The sequence below is a fragment of the Rhinopithecus roxellana genome, chromosome 9 (genome assembly GCF_007565055.1).
Source record: "Rhinopithecus roxellana isolate Shanxi Qingling chromosome 9, ASM756505v1, whole genome shotgun sequence".
Classification (NCBI taxonomy): domain Eukaryota; kingdom Metazoa; phylum Chordata; class Mammalia; order Primates; family Cercopithecidae; genus Rhinopithecus; species Rhinopithecus roxellana.
In genome coordinates this window covers 92,722,515-92,740,923 of record NC_044557.1, presented here as the reverse complement: position 1 = coordinate 92,740,923, position 18,409 = coordinate 92,722,515, and the positions used below count along the sequence as shown (strand labels likewise).

Sequence of the window (18,409 nt, the reverse complement as noted above, 5' to 3'; positions counted from 1 at the left end):
CCACCATTCCTGGCTAATGTTTTAACATTTTTTGTAGAGGGCAAATCTCGCTATGTTGCCCAAGCTGGTTTGGAACTCCTGGCCTCAAGCGATCTGCCCACCTCAGCCTCCCAAAGTGCTAGGAGCGTAAGCCAGCATGCCCGGCCAAAAAAGAATTTTTAAATTAAGGTATGTACGTTGTTGTTTTAGACATAATGCTACTGCACACTTCACAGACGACAGTACAGTATAGTATAAATATAACTTTTGTATGCACTGGGAATCCAAAACAATTTGTGTGACTTGCTTTACTACAATCCTCATTTTATTGCAGCGGCCTGGAACCAAGCCTGAAATATCTCCATAGCACGCCTGAATTAACTCACTCAATCCTGGAGGTTGGTGCTGTTGTTATGTTATGTCCATTTTGCAGATGAGGAAACTGAGATCAAGAGAAGATACTGTATCCAGGGTTGCAAAAGAAGCAGAACTGTGATTTGAACCCAAGTCATCTGTATTCAGGGTCCACACTGTGAAGGTGACTCTGTGATTAGCAGAAGGTGGGGTGGGACAGGGAGAGCACAGATGAGGCTGGGGGTTTTGATGGGACCCTGACCATGGTGAGCCTTGTCCTTCCTGCAATGTGCACTCTGTCCCAGGATAGTAAGGGTCATGGGTATTGAAAGGAGGAAGGACATACCCGGATGCCCTTCAGGAACAAAGGTTATCTGTAAATGCCCAAATGCTTATAGCTGGGCATGACTAGAAGAAAAATTAGTCTTTTGAGAAGGGATCAATCTAGAAGCACATAGAAAATTTCCATCCTTCTGATGGCCCTTCTCTTCTTGGGACATTGGTATTGTAAAGGCGTCTGGGCCTGGCCACAGTAGTTCACCATGGAAAGCTCCTTCTTTCTGGGAAGAGTGTGTCTGCTGCAGCCAGACAGCCTTCCGAGCCAGCAAGGTGGGAGGCCTGGCTCCTGTTCTTGCAGCTCACTCATGTCCTGCCACAGGCTCATTTATCACGGGCCCAGCGAGGAACCGTAGTGATAAATGCACCTGTCAATTACTCAGCCTTCACGATGGGCCAGACACTGTACCCAGCTTTTTGAGTCCTCATGTCATTTAATCCTCACAGAACTCTCCCAAGTGGGTACTATTAGTATTTCTTTCTTTTTTTTTTTTTTTTTACAGATGGGGAAACCAAGTCTCAGAAAGCGTTATTTCTACCTGTTTTGTAAAATCTCTCAAACCCTGCCTATCCTCTGCTCTCAAACCCTAACGGTCAACACAGAAGACTTCTGTGCCCACACGTGTAGGAATTCTTCCCCACACACCACGCAGTGGACACCAGCTGGGTGTCCTCCAATTTAATTCCGACACCATCTACCTGGAGACAGTGTCAGATCCCACAGGTTGAGAGATCAGTTCCCCAGACTGCCCCCCACCTCCTACCCCAAACACAAGTCTCAAGTCTGGTTTTCTGCAACTTCTGACCAACTGGCTTCAAATTGGGTTCCCATGACCCCCTTTCCGGGCTTGATTAATTTGCTGGAATTAATTTCCTGGAACTCAGGAAAACATATTTACTGGTACATATGATACACATAGAGAGATGCATGGGGGGATGTATGTGGGAAGGGGTGTGCTACCTTCCAGGAACCTCCAGTGCTCAGCTATCTGGAAGCTCTTCCAACCCCGTCTTCTGGGGTTTTATGGAAGCTTCCTGATGTCAGCATTCCTTCTCCCAGGGTACAGGGCAGGACCCTCTCTGGGGAGGATCTCAAGACCCACAATCAGAAAGGCAGGGAAAGATTAGAGTCCTGTGTTAGGGCAGGGGAAGGAAGGCAGGAGAAGGTTGGAGAGATCCTGTGTCCTGAGGCCTGCCACACCCAATATTATCACAAAAGGCTGTAACAAGGGCTACAGAAGAATGAGCCAGGAACTGTGGAGGAAACCCAATAATCATCCTAACACCACACCACCCAAGCTCCAAGGGCTGGAGGAAAGCATCCGGGAGGGGTGCCAGGCTTGCAGAACGCCAGGCCCATTCTCTGGAACCCTCTACAGCTTGCACATCCCTGCAGCATCCCTCTCCCCTGGGGGCCAGGATTGGCCCCCACTGAATCAAGAAAACAAGGCCCTGCATGAATGAAGGTCACGAGGCTGGCAAGCAGCAGAGACATCTGGAATCTTGTTCCTATGAACACAGGGCCCGGCTGTCTTGGATCTTTGAGCGCCCAGGGAGGGCACTTCCTGTTGCTGGCTGCCATGGTTTCAGCTGTCTGGTGCCTGACCTTTCTAGAAGATGGTAATGATGAGAGTTGTGACTGCAAAGCCTCTAGCCAACAACTGAGAAGAGCTACACTCTGATGTCCGGAAGGTCTGTGCGTCTTCTGGTCCATTTTACCCATGAGACAATAGCGGCAGGGAGGGGCTGCATCTGAGGGCATGGGGGAACCATGGAGGGCTTCCGAAAGATCTCTCTAGTGAAAGCTGGAGGGAGAAAGTATAGGCAGAAGCAGCAAACAACAGGCCAGACTAAGTTCCATGACAGCAGAAACCATGTTTTTGTTTTTTGCTGCTGTATCCCCAGTACTCAGCATGTCAAAGGCATTGAATTAAAAGCTACTGAATGGCCGGGCATGGTGGCTCATGTCTGTAATCCCATCACTTCAGGATGGCCGAGGTGAGGGGATCCTGAGGTCAGGAGTTCAAGACTGGCCTGGCCAACATGGTGAAACCCCATCTCTACTACAAATACAAAAATTAGCCAGGTGTGGTGGCGGGAGCCTGTAATCCCAACTACTTGGGAGGCTGAGGCAGGGAGAATTGCTTGAACTGGAAGGCGGAGGCTGCAGTGAGCTGAGATCGCACCATTGCTCTCCAGCCTGGGAGACAGTGCAAGACTCCATCTCAAAAATAATAAAAAAGTAAAACCGATTGAATGCATGTGTGAGTGAGTGAGTCTGTTACAGCTGCCCAGGAGAGGATGCAAAAGGCTGAGGGAATTCAAACACTGTTAGCACTTGCTATTCCTTTCTCTGTGCATATGTAATTAGACACCCCACCTTCACACCAAACATCAGAGCATTCCACCATGCTGGTTGTGTGGCTCAAATGCGTATTATTCCATTCTGCGGCTGTACTGGATTTAGCCCATCTCCTAATCTTGACATTGCAGGTATTTCCAGCATATTGCTTAAAAGCATTGGGCAGTGAGGACAATGGGGAGGCAGCAAGTGGACTGGGCTCTGGAGACACTATAAGCCTTCAAAGCACAGCCCCCCAACTTATTAGCTGTGTGACTGTAAGTTACTTCCAGTCTGTGCCTGGGTTTCATCACCAGTAAAAAAGAGAAATGACAGCAGCTGGCTGCCAGGGAGGCTGTGGGGTGAAATCTATGTGTGGGGGGTTGTTAGAAAGGCATAAGAGCCACAGTCAGCCCTGCGAAAGTGCTCACAAACACTCCACCAGCCCCAGGACTCCTGAGCTCAGCTGATTCCTGAGAATGCAGTTTCTGATGTGGGATCACAGGTCAGCCTGCAGAACTGCAAGGAAAGTGCCTTCGAAAATCCCAGCAGAAACAAGAAGAACTTTAGCCCTATTCCCTGAGCCCAAGAACAAGGACTCGGAGGATCCAGAAGGCAAGTAAGTTCACTGTACCGCGGAGCACCAGGATTCCCACCGCCAACTCCCCTTGTGGTCAGCTCATCCGGCAGGCAGCAGGTAAGAGAAGGCACTCACTGACACTGCAGCTTGCAAACCGAGCAAAGAACCAGTGCACGTCCAGGAAGCTGACGCTCCAGCCCCTGGGCTGCACCCCACTTATCTAGGTCTTGCATTTTATTTTAACGTCATAACTTTGTATTATTTTTCCTTAAGGAAAACTCCCAAATTGTATAAGCTTCAGGACCTAAAGAACCAGAACTGCACCTAAACATACCACTGATTTATTAATTGATCTGTTTCTCCCATTAAGTTATTATCATCGGGCAGTTACGGTGGCTCATACGTGAAATCCCAACACGTTGGGAGGCTGAGGCTGGGGAATTGCTTGAGCCCAGTAGTTCCAGACCAGCCTGGGCAGCATAGCAAAACATCATCTCTACAAAAAATAAAAAAAATTAGCCAGGAGTGGTGGCGCACGCTCATATTCCAGCAACTCAGGAGGCTGAGGCAGGAGGATCACTTGATCCTAGAAGGTCAAGGCTGCAGTGAGTCGTGATGGCACAACTGTACTCCAGCCTGGGCGCCAGAGTGAGACTCTATCTCAAAATAAATACATAAATAAAATAAGGAAATAAGTAAGTTATTAACATCTTGAGGACATAGCTCTCATCTTATTGTTTTACCTCCAGTGCTCAGCCAAGTGCCAGTGAGCTGGAAGGCACTCAGTAAGTATTTGCTAAATGAATGAATGAGTAAGAAGAAAGGAAAAACAGCCTGAATGAGAACCTCCCTCCCTCTTCACTTCACTCATGCAACTTGGATCCATCTTCAAAATCACCCTCTACACATTAATCCGCTAATCCTTCTCTCCCCATCAGCCTTTCAGATACTCCAGAGTGCTCCCAAGTCTCCTCTCCCCTCCCACCCCAAACAACCCCCATTTCTGCCACTGCTGCTCTTAAAGGTTATCAGCAACAGAAATTCCAACAGCTCCTTCCTGCTGCCCTCAGAATATTGAATGACAGACAGGATGCCCTCTTATCTAATCAGAGTGCCCTGGCCTGCAGTTGGTCTCTGGGCCAGCTGATAACGTTTTTTTGTTGTTGGAGGAAATGCTTTAGCTCCCAGGGAGAGTGTCCGCCCATGTGGCACTGCCCAGAAGGAAAATAGGCCTCGTTCTCTGGGGGGAAGCCACAGTCCCCTGAAGAAGACTGAATCAGTCCCTGCGTGTCCTTTGATCAACAGCCCCTGTTCTCCTTCTCACCTCCCTATTTGTTCTTTCCTGTCTGCCGTGTGACTTGGTTCTAGAAACATTTCCTGGAAGAGACACTCCTTGACCACCACATCCATGCTGTGCCCTGCCCTGGGACCTCCTGCCCCTGCCCACACCATATATATACATATATATACATATATACATATACATATATATACATATATATACATATATACATATACATATATATACATATATATACATATATACATATATATATACATATATATACATATATACATATATATACATATATATACATATATACATATATATATACATATATATACATATATACATATATATATATATTTTTTTTTTTTTTTTACTGTGTATCTCTTCCTCTTTCTCACCCCTAGCTAGGATCTTTGTCTGATTAGAGCAGTACCTGGCATAGAAGCAGCTCAGAAATGTTTGTCAATGCCTGCCTGAAACCAGCATTTATCTGGTGCACATTCTGCATCTTTGCTGGGAGCTGGAGACAAAAACGTATTTAAGTTAAGGCTTCTACATTGAAGCAGCTCTCCCAAGAAACCACCCTGCAAGAAAAGAAATGTTCCCTCTGCAGAGAGGCCCGGTTCTATAATCACATTCTCAACCTGATCAATGTCTTCACAAGGACAGGACAGCAGTCCTGCATCCCCCACAGAAACTCTCACTCCCACATGCAACACACACCACGACGTGCATCTACACACACCTCCTAACAGGACTCCATCTGAGAGATGCAGACCATACACTTGGTCCACATGTTTGGCTGGCCTGCACTGTGACAAATGCTGTCAGCAGGGACAAATGCTACCCCGGTCTTCTGCTCTTGTTTTTGTCCTGAGACAGAGGTTTCTCCCTAGGCCCTTTGATCAAAAGTTGAGGGACAAACAGGTGCTCCCTATAAGCTTGCCACTTTACCAGCTGTATAACTTTGCACAAGTTAATTAGCTTTTCAGAGTCTTGGTTTGCTCATCTGTACTTGGGCCACTGAGTTGACGTCAGAAGTAACAGAGAGGGAAAGGGTCTAAAACTGGGCCTGAACATGGTTTAATAAATGTAGCTGGTGGTAGCATTGAGAGTGAAAGTAGAATGACTGTTCAGCATCATTCAGATAGACATGAATTTCCAGAATGTCCTAGTACCATTAGTGTGAACTCACAGTGATTTTAATAGATAGATAAGTCAATCTGAAAATGATCTGAATGATGTGTGGATGTACATGTAGATGTGCATATGTATGTATAGAAATGTGCTTGTCTGTGTGATACACCACACACACACACACACACACACACACACCCCAGTTATGTCTGCCCAGAGGGCCTAGAGGCAATGCTACTCTAGGAACAATAAGCACACCTAGTGGCCAGATCTTGGTTTCTGAACACCATTTCCCATGAAAAGGAGCCAAGGCTCCCATGTTGATTCCACCACTGAGGTGAGGAGAGTAGAAGATGAGGCTAGAATACGCTGCTGTGACAACAAGGCAGCAAGTGCTCAAACTATGATGGAGAAATGTTAGAGGCACAGGAGCCAGGCCCTAGTGGACAGATTTGGGGCAATGTAAATATCAAAATAACTGATGATCATGAAAGACTGCAACCTACTGAATAAAGTTAAAATCCATGAGTCCACACTGATATAAAGAAAGGAAGGGCTGGGCATGGTGGCTTACGCCTGTAATCCCAGAACTTTGGGAGGCCAAGGCAGGCAGATCACTTGAGGTCAAGAGCTGGAGACCAGCCTGGCCAACATGGTGAAACCCCATCTCTACCAAAAGTACAAAAATTAGCTGGGCATGGTGGTACATGCCCATAATCCCAGATACTCAGGAGGCAGAGGCAGGAAAACTGCTTGAATCTGGGAGACAGAGGTTGCAGTGGGCAAAGACCAAGACTGCACCACTGCACTCCAGCCTGGGTGAGAGTGACTCCTCTGTCTCAAAAAAAAAAAAAAAAAAAAGATGAACGGAGGAAGAAAATTTCTTCTTTATAGTAGGAAACCAACTAATAAATGAAAAAGAAGCAGTGAAATTAGAAAAATCACCATTTGGCAACTATGATAATAATAAATCTATTCAGGCAAGAATCATCAAAAGATGCTAAAACTAATGATTGATAGACTGAGGACTAATCAGGTATCTACACAATCTCAGAACTTCTCCCCTTAAGATGCTTATTAATGGCAAAGGTAAAACAGTAACTTTGCATTGGAGACACCTGGAAGACACCACCTTAACTGAGAGCTCCAAGCTAACATCACCAGTAATGGGAGACAGCCACACTGGTGCCTCTTGATACAGTGCACTGAAAAGGGCACAGCAGCTCTGGGCTAGTCCTGCCAACCTAACCACAGGGAAACATCAGAAAAGCCAAAATTGAGTGCATTCTATCAAATAACTGGCCTGAACTTGTCAAAAAGGTTAACGTGCTGACATACGAGATTAAGAAAGTTTTCCAAGAAAGACACAGGCCAACGGGCTTTTCTTTTGCCATGAAGGAATTTATCGGGGGCAACTGGTGAAATCTGAATGAGAAATCAGAAGGTTAGATAATAGTCAAATTAACGTTAAGTTTCTGACTTAGAAAGTTGTATTCTAAGATACAAGTTTCTGATTTCAGGAAAAAATGTAGAGAAAAAAGAAAAAATGAACATGATAAAATGCGAACATTTGAAAACCTGGACAAAGGGAGTCCAGGAATTTGCTGGCTGTTCTTATAATTTTTCTATACATTTGCAATTATATAAAAATAAAACAATTGAAAAACATTAAAAATGGAAATGAATGCTCTAGTTTCATGAGAATGAGAAAAAATCAATATATTACTTAGTGCATTGTATGTGCCCAATAATTTAAAGCTATAATAATTGTTATTAGTAATAATGATAATAATTATTAGTAGAACAGTGCACCTGGCACATAATAAGCTGGAAACGGACAAAAAATATTATCACTGTTAACATCATCACCATCATCATCATCATTCTTGATATGCTTGATTCTAAGAAATAACTAAAAAATTAATACTATTATTTGTATTACTTATAATTACTTCGTATCTGCATTAAACTCCATGGTTTAAAGGTTTGTTATAGAAATGTCTGCTTAAAATGCATACAGCACTCCTCTGTAATGGTGAGGTGCTTGAAGACCAACCAAAAGAAAGAGGCAGGGGGCCATTTTCAAATCTAGATGTGCAGAATACATATCAATTGGATCTTTTCTCATCAATGGAGTCTCTGCTTTGTTCTTGCTTGTGTTTGGGTAACCCAAAGATAAGAAAGCCCAACTTCTAAATGCCAAACGTGGGGCCTTTGCCCAGACCCGTTGGCCATCTAGAGTCTCTTCTTTCTTGGGTCCCTTCCATACAAACTGTGCATCTCAATGATCAGCCCTTGTTATTCCCACTTGCATTGGTTTATGCACCAAGCAGAACCTCCTGTTATGCCCCCAATCTTGTCCCATCTAAGATGGTGAGCTAGCTCCAAGTCCAAGGCTCTCCCCCTCCGTCTATCGTATAGAACTGTCTGTGTTCAGCACAACTCTGAGATGTGGTATATTCCCAAGCGTCATTACTTTGTTCAACATGTTCTTTCAAAGTAAACCTATGACCATAACCAGGAACCATATTGTCTTTCGTCTCCATTCTTCCTCATTCTTCTAAGACTCACACACGCCACAGTTTCCGCTCATTTTCTTCCTCTCCTTGTTTCTTATCACTCTTGCCCATACATTTACCCCTTGGGAACATGGAAGCCATTGCTTCTTCCCCTTTAGAGGAGGCCCCACATGGCCCCTGACCTACCTGGGACCCCAGAAGGGCTCAAGCTCACATCCATATCTACTTGTATAAATAAAACTAATAAACCCCACGGCCCAAGTGGATCTGTTTTACATGGAGTCACAAACAGACACCACAAGATGGCTCCCAAAGAAATGTTAAAAGCTACTCCATTCTTATACTAGAGAGAGAGAGAGAGTGCACACGAGAGAGAGAGAGGTCCTTGCCAGTAATCATATAGAAAACAGCTATACACACTCACAGACATCAGCCTTCCTTCTTCTTCTGCAATGATTGCAATTATGCCCAAGCTGGGTTAGAGACCAGCAGAGTGAAGTGACACATCCCGGGTGATCTCAATTTTTCCCAAGCTAACTCTGCACTGACAAAAATGTCTTCTATCTGCACTGTCCATGGGTACCCATAAGCAACATGTGGCTACTAAGCACATGAAATGTGATGTGACTGAGCCCTGAATTCTTCATATTATTTCATTTTAATTAAAATTTCCATATCCCCATATGGAGTGGCTCTGTGTGGACAGTTCAGAGGTTGCAACACCTTTTCTGTTAAGGACCAGGGAACAAATACGTCAGACTTTGCAGCCACGCAGTCTCTATGGTAATGACTCAGTCAGGCCGCTGCAGTGTGAAAACAGCCATACATGACACCTGAACAAATGAGCATGGCGGGGCACCAGCGAAGCTTTATTTACAAAGGCAGGCTGGGCCAGGCTTGTCCTGGAGGCCGCAGTTTGCTGACACTTGCTCTAGGACACACCAGAGTGTCGTGCCAGGCCTGCTTCAGGATGACAGGCACTTGTCATCAAAGGATGATCTGAATTCAGGTTTTTACCTACCAGTGTTCATGAGAGCTCAGAAAACTCTCCATTTAAGAAAAAGAAAGGCTGCTAGATACTCTAACAGTCACCAGTGTTCATGAGAGCTCAGAAAGCTCTTCATTTAAGAAAAAGAAAGGCTGCTAGATACTAACAATCTGCATCTTTCTCCTGAGGGACACTATTCCCCTGCCATGGGAACTCCTCTTAATGACACGTTTCTGGACAAGCAGGACATGTTTCAGACACCAAGAAATAGGAGAATATCTTCCACATCCTCCATGTAACATAATCAATGGAAAACAAAACAAAACAGAAATGGCAGCACATCTCACTTGTGCTGCGGACAGATTAGTCACTTACCTCCACAGGCTGAGTGACCATCCATCTCTGGTCCCCCAGTGGAATTGTCCTGACCCAAGCTCAATGCGTTTGCTCACTGCAGCTCTTGGGGATGTTAATTTCCTCTCATTCACATTTCCAGTTCAGGAAGATGAAATCTGAAAATGGTGCCGGCTGGAGGGGAAGAGGAGAAAAGTTTAGGTAAATTTTGGCACTTAGTCCATTCTCTGCCTTTTTAGGATGACTCAAGATAATGAAAAGATATTCACCCACTTAATCCATTCACTCACCCAATTATTTATATAGCACTATCTGTTAAACAAACACCTATTCTGTTCCAGGCACAGAGCCACACACCAGGACAGGAAGGTGAGTAACTCACAACTCCTCTCCTCAGGGAGTTCAGACTGGGAGAAAACAGAAAAATACACAAATAACTCAGGAAAATGTAATACAGGGGGCTTGGGCACCTGTAATCTCAGCACTGTAGGAGGCCAAGGCGGGCAGATCACTTGAAGTCAGGAGTTCATGACTAGCCTGGCCAACATGGTGAAACCTCATCTCTACTAAAAATACAAAAATTAGCTGGGCATGGCGATGCACGCCTGTAGTCCCAGCTACTTGGGAGGCTGAGGCAGGAGAATCGCTTGAACCCGGGAGGTGGAGGTTACAGTGAACTGAGATTGCACCACTGCACTCCAGCCAGGGAGACGGAGAGAGACTCCATAGAAAAAAAAAAAGGACAAATGACCAACTCCGTCTGGAAGAAGAATTTGAAGAGGAGATGATATTTTTAGCTGCTCCCTGAACGAAGCAATAGTGAGGTGCTGTTTAGTAAAAACACAAAACATGGGGAAAGGAAAAATAAATATGTAAGATATGAATGTGAAAGTGTGACATCGGGGTTAGGATAAATCAGCCTGAGGCCAGATAGGAAAGGGCTTCTGAAGACTTCATCTGGCTGGGCGCGGTGGCTCATGCCTGTAATCCCAGCATTTTGGGAGGCCAGGCGGGTGGATCACTTGAGGTCAGGAGTTCGAAACCATCCTGGCCAACATGGTGAAACCTCGTCTCTACTAAAAATACAAAAATTAGCCAGGTGTGGTGGCACATGGCGCATGCCTATAGTCCCAGAGACTCAGGAGTCTGAGGCAGGAGAATTGCTTAAACCTGAGAGATGAGGTTGCAGTGAGCTGAGATCACACCATTGTACTCCAGCCTGGGCGACAGTGAAACTCTGTCTCAAAAAAAAAAAAAAAAAAAAAGAAAGAAAGAAAAAGAAGACTTCATCTGACACTAAGAATAGCACAGAAACCCTCAACTCTTACTGGGCCCCAAGCACTGAGAGACGTGCAGACACTCAGTTTTCTCATTAGATCCTCTCATGAAATCACTGAGGTGGTCCCAAGGATGATTCCCATCTTATGGATGGGCAGCTGAGGCTTTGAGACCTGACGAGTAAACTTGTTCGTAGGACAAAAGCAGGACGTGGCAGGGAACAGAACACATAGAAAACATCCCCATTCAGTCTGGTTGTGAAGTCTCCCTCATAACCATTGCTGTAGAAATGGCCCCCATTTGTTCAGGCCACCTGCACGCACACTCTGCAGTGTGGCTTTGCCCCCCAGCCCCCCAGCATGACGGGGAATCAAAGTTTGGCCACGAGACTTGCTTTAGCCAATGGCACAATAGCAAAGGTGACATAAATAAAGACTTTAAAAGTGCTTATGTCTAAAAGTTCCTCTCTCCTGCTGCCGGGAATCATTCTTTTTTTGGTGGGGGCTGGCGGGGAGATGGATCTCGCTCAGTAGCTCAGGCTGGAGGGGCCGTGACATGACAACCACCCACTGCAGCCTTGAGCTCCCAGGCTCAAGCGATCCTCCCTCTAAGCCTCCTGAGTAGCTGGAACTACAGGTTCACGCTACTACACCAGGCTAATTATTTTTATTTTTTGTAGGGTCTTGCTGTGTTGCCATGGTTGGTCTCAAGTTCCTGGGCATGAGCCGCCATGCCCAGCTGCTGCTGGAAATCATTCTGCTGCCACATTGGCAAGCCTGAGGTAGCCCCTGGGGGATAACAGACAACGTGTGGAGAGAGGCTGAGGCACCCCAGCTCAGCCTCCAGATGTGTGGATGGGCCAGCACAGGCAATCAGTCTAACACACACTGCGCAGACCAGATCATCAACCCACAGAAATCATAAATGTCTGCTCTTTTTAGGCACTGGGGTTTGGGGCTGTTTGTTATACAGAGAAAGCTGACTGATACAACCACTGAGGTATCTTTACACCCCTGGCAATGGTGACACATGAGGATAAACATGTGTGTTAGGAAGAAAGTTCAGTCCCTGTCGAGTTGGTGATTATGAAGAGATAACGAGGGCCAGAAGGCAGGGCCCTGGGCAAAAGGAGGAGTGGGAGATTCAAGAGCTCTTTTAGAGGGAGAAAAACAGCATTTAGTGACTGTCTAAGCCCAGAGTTGTCTAAAGGCATTTGCCTGGCTCTGGAAACCATGTGTGGTGTTGACTATAAGCAGATTCTATTTGGCACCTGCTGATGGGGGCAGGATGTTACATAGAAGATACATGAACGTGACCAGAGTCAGCACAGTTAGGGGTCAAGGTCTGGGAAAGCCACAGGAACGAAACTCTTTCTTTTCAGAAATGAGAATTAAGGCGCGAAGATCACTGCCACAGCCTCCTAGCCAGTCTTAAAATAGCCATCGCCTCTAATACCAACTCCTGCTCTTGGCAGCAGCCAGGGGGATCCTTGTAAATTGTAACTCAGGCCTCCCTCCCTAGCATCACTGGCTCACACCTTCCCCATTCCCTCTGTACTTTCTACTCACCCTTCAGATTTCAGTGTAAACACCACTTCCCAGAGACATCTTTGCTGACTCTGGGGATGAGGCTGGGCACAGTCCCTCTCTAGTCCCTCTCTATTTTCAGTGTTCCTTGCATTGCGACAAAGCATTATCACCAACATGTTAACTCCATAAGGGCAAGGGCATGTCTGCCCCACATTCCACTGTGTCCTTGCCACCCTGCACACCACTTGGCATGTGGGAGAAAGTCTATTCCTATTTCTTGAAGGAGAGAGTGACCAGAACAATATAGGTATCACACTTCTAACATGTTTTCTTGGCCACATCCCTTTCCAGTACCCATGGCTTAATTCTTGCGTTTCTTCATTCATTCCTTTTTTTTTTTTTTTTTTTTTTTTTTTTTTGAGACACAGTCTCGCTCTGTCACTCAGGCTGGAGTGCAGTGGCGCGATCTCAGCTCACTGCAAGCTCCGCCTCCCTGGTTCATGCCATTCTCCTGCCTCAGCCTCCCAAATAGCTGGGACTACAGGCGCCTGCTACCACGCCCAGCTAATTTTTTGTATTTTTAGTAGAGACAGGGTTTCACCATGGTCTCGATCTCCAGACCTTGTGATCCACCTGCCTCAGCCTCCCAAAGTCCTGGGATTACAGGTGTGAGCCACCACGCCCGGCCTTCATTCTTTCATTTAGCAAGAATTTACTAAGCACCAGGCATCACCTCAATCCCACCATTGGTTGCTCTCACTAGACCGAGCCTTCAGAGGTGGGGAAGGGGAGCTGTATTTTACTTGTCACTAGGTTTCCCCACTCTCACCCCCACTGGCTATCCTATGGGTGTAGGTGGCACTAAATAATGACCAGTGAATCCATGAATAAATGGGTGAACAGGCAGATCAATCTCAGATAATCCATCAGGGTGTGGCTGAGTTACAAATCCGCAGAAGCTCATTACTGAGTCTGGGCCTTCTGTATGTTACATCTTACTAAATAGTCGAGAATCCTTGTAATATAAAAATCTGCATGTATATATGCCTATGTCAGGATATACACTGTAACTGTTCTACGTCATAAGATATAAGGGCGTAACGCATGAATCAGATTAAACATGGAGCCCTGCTCTGAATGAAGTCTCTGACTCCACAGCCTGGCACCTGGGGCCAACTGTGATCTTCAATTAAAGCCTAAGACTCTACTTGAAGCAATGCATAACATCCTGAACCAAATCTTTCATCGGTCTTAGGTTGGCTTTAAAAAAAATAAGTTGGCAATTGCATTGGATTCCAAATTCCAACGGACAAGTTTGCAACCTGGAGGCTTATCTTAAAAACTAGAATTCACTGGGCGCGGTGGCTCACGCCTGTAATCCCATCACTTTGGGAGGCCGATGAAGGCAAATCACCTGAGGTCGGGAGTTTGAGACCAACCTGACCAACATGGAGAAACCCCGTTTCTACTAAAAATACAAAATTAGTTGGGCGTGGTGGTGTATGCCTGTAATCCCAGCTACTCAGGAGGCTGAGGCAGGAGAATCACTTGAACCCGGGAGGCAGAGGTTGTGGTGAGACGAGATCCTGCCATTGCACTTCAGCCTGGGCAACAAGAGTGAAACTCCATCTCAAAAAAAAAAAAAAAAAAAAAGGCAAAAACAAACAAACAAAAAAACTAGAACTGCATCCCATGGGGGACTCACCTTCTGCAGCCTCAGTTTTTCAGCTTCTCTAGTATAGGACTAGGGTGTTAAATGCAGAGGAAAGGCAATGATTCCACTGTCTTTCTGCCCCAGATCCCAGGAACAGCCTGACAGCCCCTTAGGGTTTCCTTGCCTTTTGGTTTTAACAGGAGCCTTGGAAATCTCTTCTAAAAGCCATGTCCCAGTTCTCTTCTCACTCATGCTCTGCTGTCATGCCTCTTTCTATATTGAGTCCCTATTTCCCCACCCTTCCAAGATTGCTTCCAATTGAGAGCAACAACTAAACTCTTACCGCTGAAACATCTGTGAAGCATGTTCATACACACGAGCCATACAAGAAAGACAAATCAGAAAGTGTCCCCATTTTTGCAGAGGTTCAGAAGAGCTCATGTGACTCTCTAAGACCACAAATGAGGAAACCAAGGCCCAGAGAAGTGGCTCCTCCATGACACAGCTGGAGAGCTGTGCCGCTGGACAGTGGGCAGAGGGCCTTAGACCCAGGGATCAGTGTTCTTCCCGATACCAGGCAATCTACTATCGTCCTATTCCAGCCCATTCATCCCTTTCATTTCCATCCATCCAACGGGTAGCCACTAGCACCAATCTAAGCAGGGAACTGCTGGGCTTAAACCAAGAGACTTGGAAGCAAGAAAAATGTCTACCTGCTTCAGCTACAGCATAGATTAGGACAAATTCCACTCCAACAAATCATGGTTATGTTCTCATTCCTCCTGTTCTGAACCCATAAATCATTATTTCTTGGCCCATATTCGTACTTCCACCATCCTCAGCCCCCTCATGCCACCCGAGGCTCCTTTCTACTCTACAATATAATACAATAACTCTCACAAGAGAGTGTGTTCTCCAATTTTGTGTCTTCTTGGAGTAGAGCAGCAAACTAGAAGTAAAGCTGGATATCACTCCTGGAGGAGCAGGGCCAGTTTGCTTAATAAATCATAGCTTTTCCTCTCCATGCAAACAATCATCTGGATAACTGTTACCACTGGGTCTGGCTGAATACTATTGCTACATTTTTAAATTATAGGGATCTTTTCTGAGGCCTGTGGGCACGACATGTTCCATGCAAAACAGTGTGGCCTGCTTCTAGGTGTTCCCCCAGGGGAGACTGGTCAAGTCAAGCCGTGCAATTTTAGAAAAACAGCCTTTCGATGACTAACACCTGTAATGAGAACACTTTGGGAGGCCGAGGCAGGTGGATCACGAGGTCAAGAGATCAAGACCATCCTGGCCAACATGGTGAAACCCCCTCTCTACTAAAAATACAAAAATTAGCTAGGTGTGATGGCCTGCACCTGTAGTCCCAGTTACTCAGGAGGCTGAGGCAGGAGAGTCGCTTGAACCCGGGAGGCGGAGGTTGCAGTGAGCTGAGATCCCGCCACTGCACTCCAGCCTGGCGACAGAGTGAGACAGACAGAAGGAAGGAAGGAAGGAAGGAAGGAAGGCAGGAAGGAAGGAAGGAAGGAAGGGAGGGAGGGAGGGAGGGAGGGAGGGAGGCAGGGAGGGAGGGAGGCAGGGAGGGAGGGAGGCAGGGAGGGAGGGAGGAAGGAAAGGAAAGAAAGAGAAAGCAAGCCTTTGTCTGAGTTTTACTTTACTCATTGGTAAAATGGAACTGTCTCTGCTTCAACTACTTTGCAGGGCTCTGCTAAGAAGTAAGTGAATACAAAACAACAAGAAATCACTTTGATACTAGTAGTAGCAATAACAGATAACACTTAAACTAGCATAACAAATAACATTTTTTAAGTACTTATGGGCATTTGCTAAACTAAGCCCTTTATACTCAAAAGCTCAGTTAATCTTCACAATGGTCCTTGGATGTGTGTACTATGATTTTCATCATTTTGAACGTGAGTAAATGGAGGCTTGAGGAGATTAAGTAACTTGCTGAAGGTCATAAGACTGATAAAGGTTGGAGCCTGAATGATTAACTAATTCCTAACTCTATTGTAGTGTAAAGTCTGGGACTAACACAGTTTACTTCCCATCAGCATTTACTGAGCCTTGGCCTGGGCTGTGCCAAGCACTGTGTTCTGCCCTGCCCTGCTGGGGACAACAGTACACTTTGGGCTCTGCCCTAGAAAAGCCCACTGCATGGGGAGAGAGAACACAGGTCCATCAGCCTGTGTGTCCAGGGCAGGCTCTGTGTTCGGGACCACTCTGTGTCCTGGGCAGGCTTGTGAATGTGCAAGTAAGTGGTTTCTTAATCTAGATTCCCATCCATGACATGACACTGACGGAGAATGAGATTAAGACGGAGACAGTCTAGCCAGATCAGTTCGCAAACGGGACAGTTGTCCCAGAAGTAGGAAAGTGCAAGAGCAGACACAGAAGCTGAGTGAGGAATGGTGAGAGGACCTAGAAGCATCTGGTGTGAGTGCTGGAAGGCCCTCAGCAGAGCTGTTGGCTGGGCTGCATAATGAGAACCAGGTTTACGGGTAGAAATTCTGGGTGTGTGAACCAGGAATGACATGGCTCATGCCAGCGTGTAAGCAAACTAAGCAGGGAAGCTCAAAGGGTGGGTCCCCTTTGGGTGCGGTGGCACCTCCCTCTGTGGAGACCCAGGGATTCTGGAGGCCAGCTCGGCTGCTCTGAAAGTAAGAGTGAGAAGAACTTTGGGCAGGAAGCGCATGCACTTGTTAGACTGGGAAAGCTGTTCTCACTTTTAACCTCTCTCTGAAAGGGGCTCAACACACAGGATCCCTCATAATGAAGTGCCTTTCTGAATTTGAAGGCTAACCACTGAGGTCTGGCTGCTTTGCTGGAAGAGCTATTATCATCAACAATAGCGACCATGGGTTGAATACGGACAGTGAGGCCAACAGCATGCAAAGCATCTCATGTGCATGATTTCATTCAAGCTTCACAGCAGTCCTCTGGGGCTGGTAGTTTTACCCCCATTTCACAGATGTGGAAATTAAGATTCTGAAAGAGTATAATTTCCCCAGGGCCACATGGCTAGAAATTGGCAGAGATGAGACTCAAAGCCAGGTCTGTCTTCAACACAATATCCCTTTGTGCTCAAAGGGATATTGAGTTCAAATGCAGAGACGGCGCCAGGATTGACATGACCTTGAAGCACACACTCTCCAACCCCCTGCGCACACCAGTTCATGACCCCCCTGTTTGCATAAAAAGCCCTCCCTGCTCCACTCTGCTCTGCTGTTAACAGCTCTTAGCACCACATGGGCAGTGAGCAGATTCAGTGGGGCCAGAACATGAGCAGAACTGAGACAACCAACTTCTGGCTCTCTCCACCTTCAACCCCAGGGTGAGTTCCTATACCCCAGCATCCAAACCCCTAGATCCCAGCTCCTGTTTCACCAGCCTTGCCCGTGTGCCTCTGGAAGCCTCAGTTTCCTCATCTGTAATGTGGAAACGCTGATGATGATGGTCATGAAGAAGACAGATGAGGAAGAGCAGTTCACTTTGCCTGCTGTTCATAAGGGACAAATACAATAATGACTTGGCCAATGGCTATGCCATCGACTGACCAGGGTCTTGGACAAGTTATCTCATCACTCAGTACGTGTGTCTCCTCTTTTGGTGATGGGGATAATAAAAGTCCCTGACCTCATAGAGTTAGGAGAATGAATTAGAAAATGTACACAGGAGCTCAGAACAGTGCCTGGTATGCTTGTTGAGACGTGGTAGCGAGTATCCTTTCTGTTATCATCAACTGAGGGCACTTAGTAAAGCATGGAACACTCAGAAAACATTAGCTGTGATTAGGATCGTGCAGTGAAAAGGTCCACAGGCAACCTGTGCCATCTTTGGGGATCTATCTTAGGACTAAATTAGAGATGGCCAACAGCCTGGAAACCAGGTTCCTAGAATAAAGTTTGCAACATAGGTTGGGGAAATCTAAGAGGCCCCATGGTGAGGGTCCAGAAGGATCCAGTGAGCAGGGTGCTAAGGGGGCCAGGAGCAAGAGACACACGGGAGAAGAGTACAGGGAAGTGTCTGGGGCCTTATTGCTTCTGCAGACTCCATGCACTGA

General features: G+C 46.2%; 1 protein-coding gene across 2 annotated transcripts in view; it reads right to left on the bottom strand.

Annotated features, from left to right (window-relative positions):
* Positions 1-18,409, bottom strand: part of ST3GAL1 (ST3 beta-galactoside alpha-2,3-sialyltransferase 1) — a 116,369-nt gene that overhangs the window by 81,225 nt on the left and 16,735 nt on the right. For both annotated transcript variants that reach the window (XR_749812.2, XM_010380281.2), the window contains exon 2: positions 9,901-10,053. The gene's annotated coding sequence lies outside the window, so the exon portion shown is untranslated. The remainder of the gene's footprint in view (positions 1-9,900; positions 10,054-18,409) is intronic.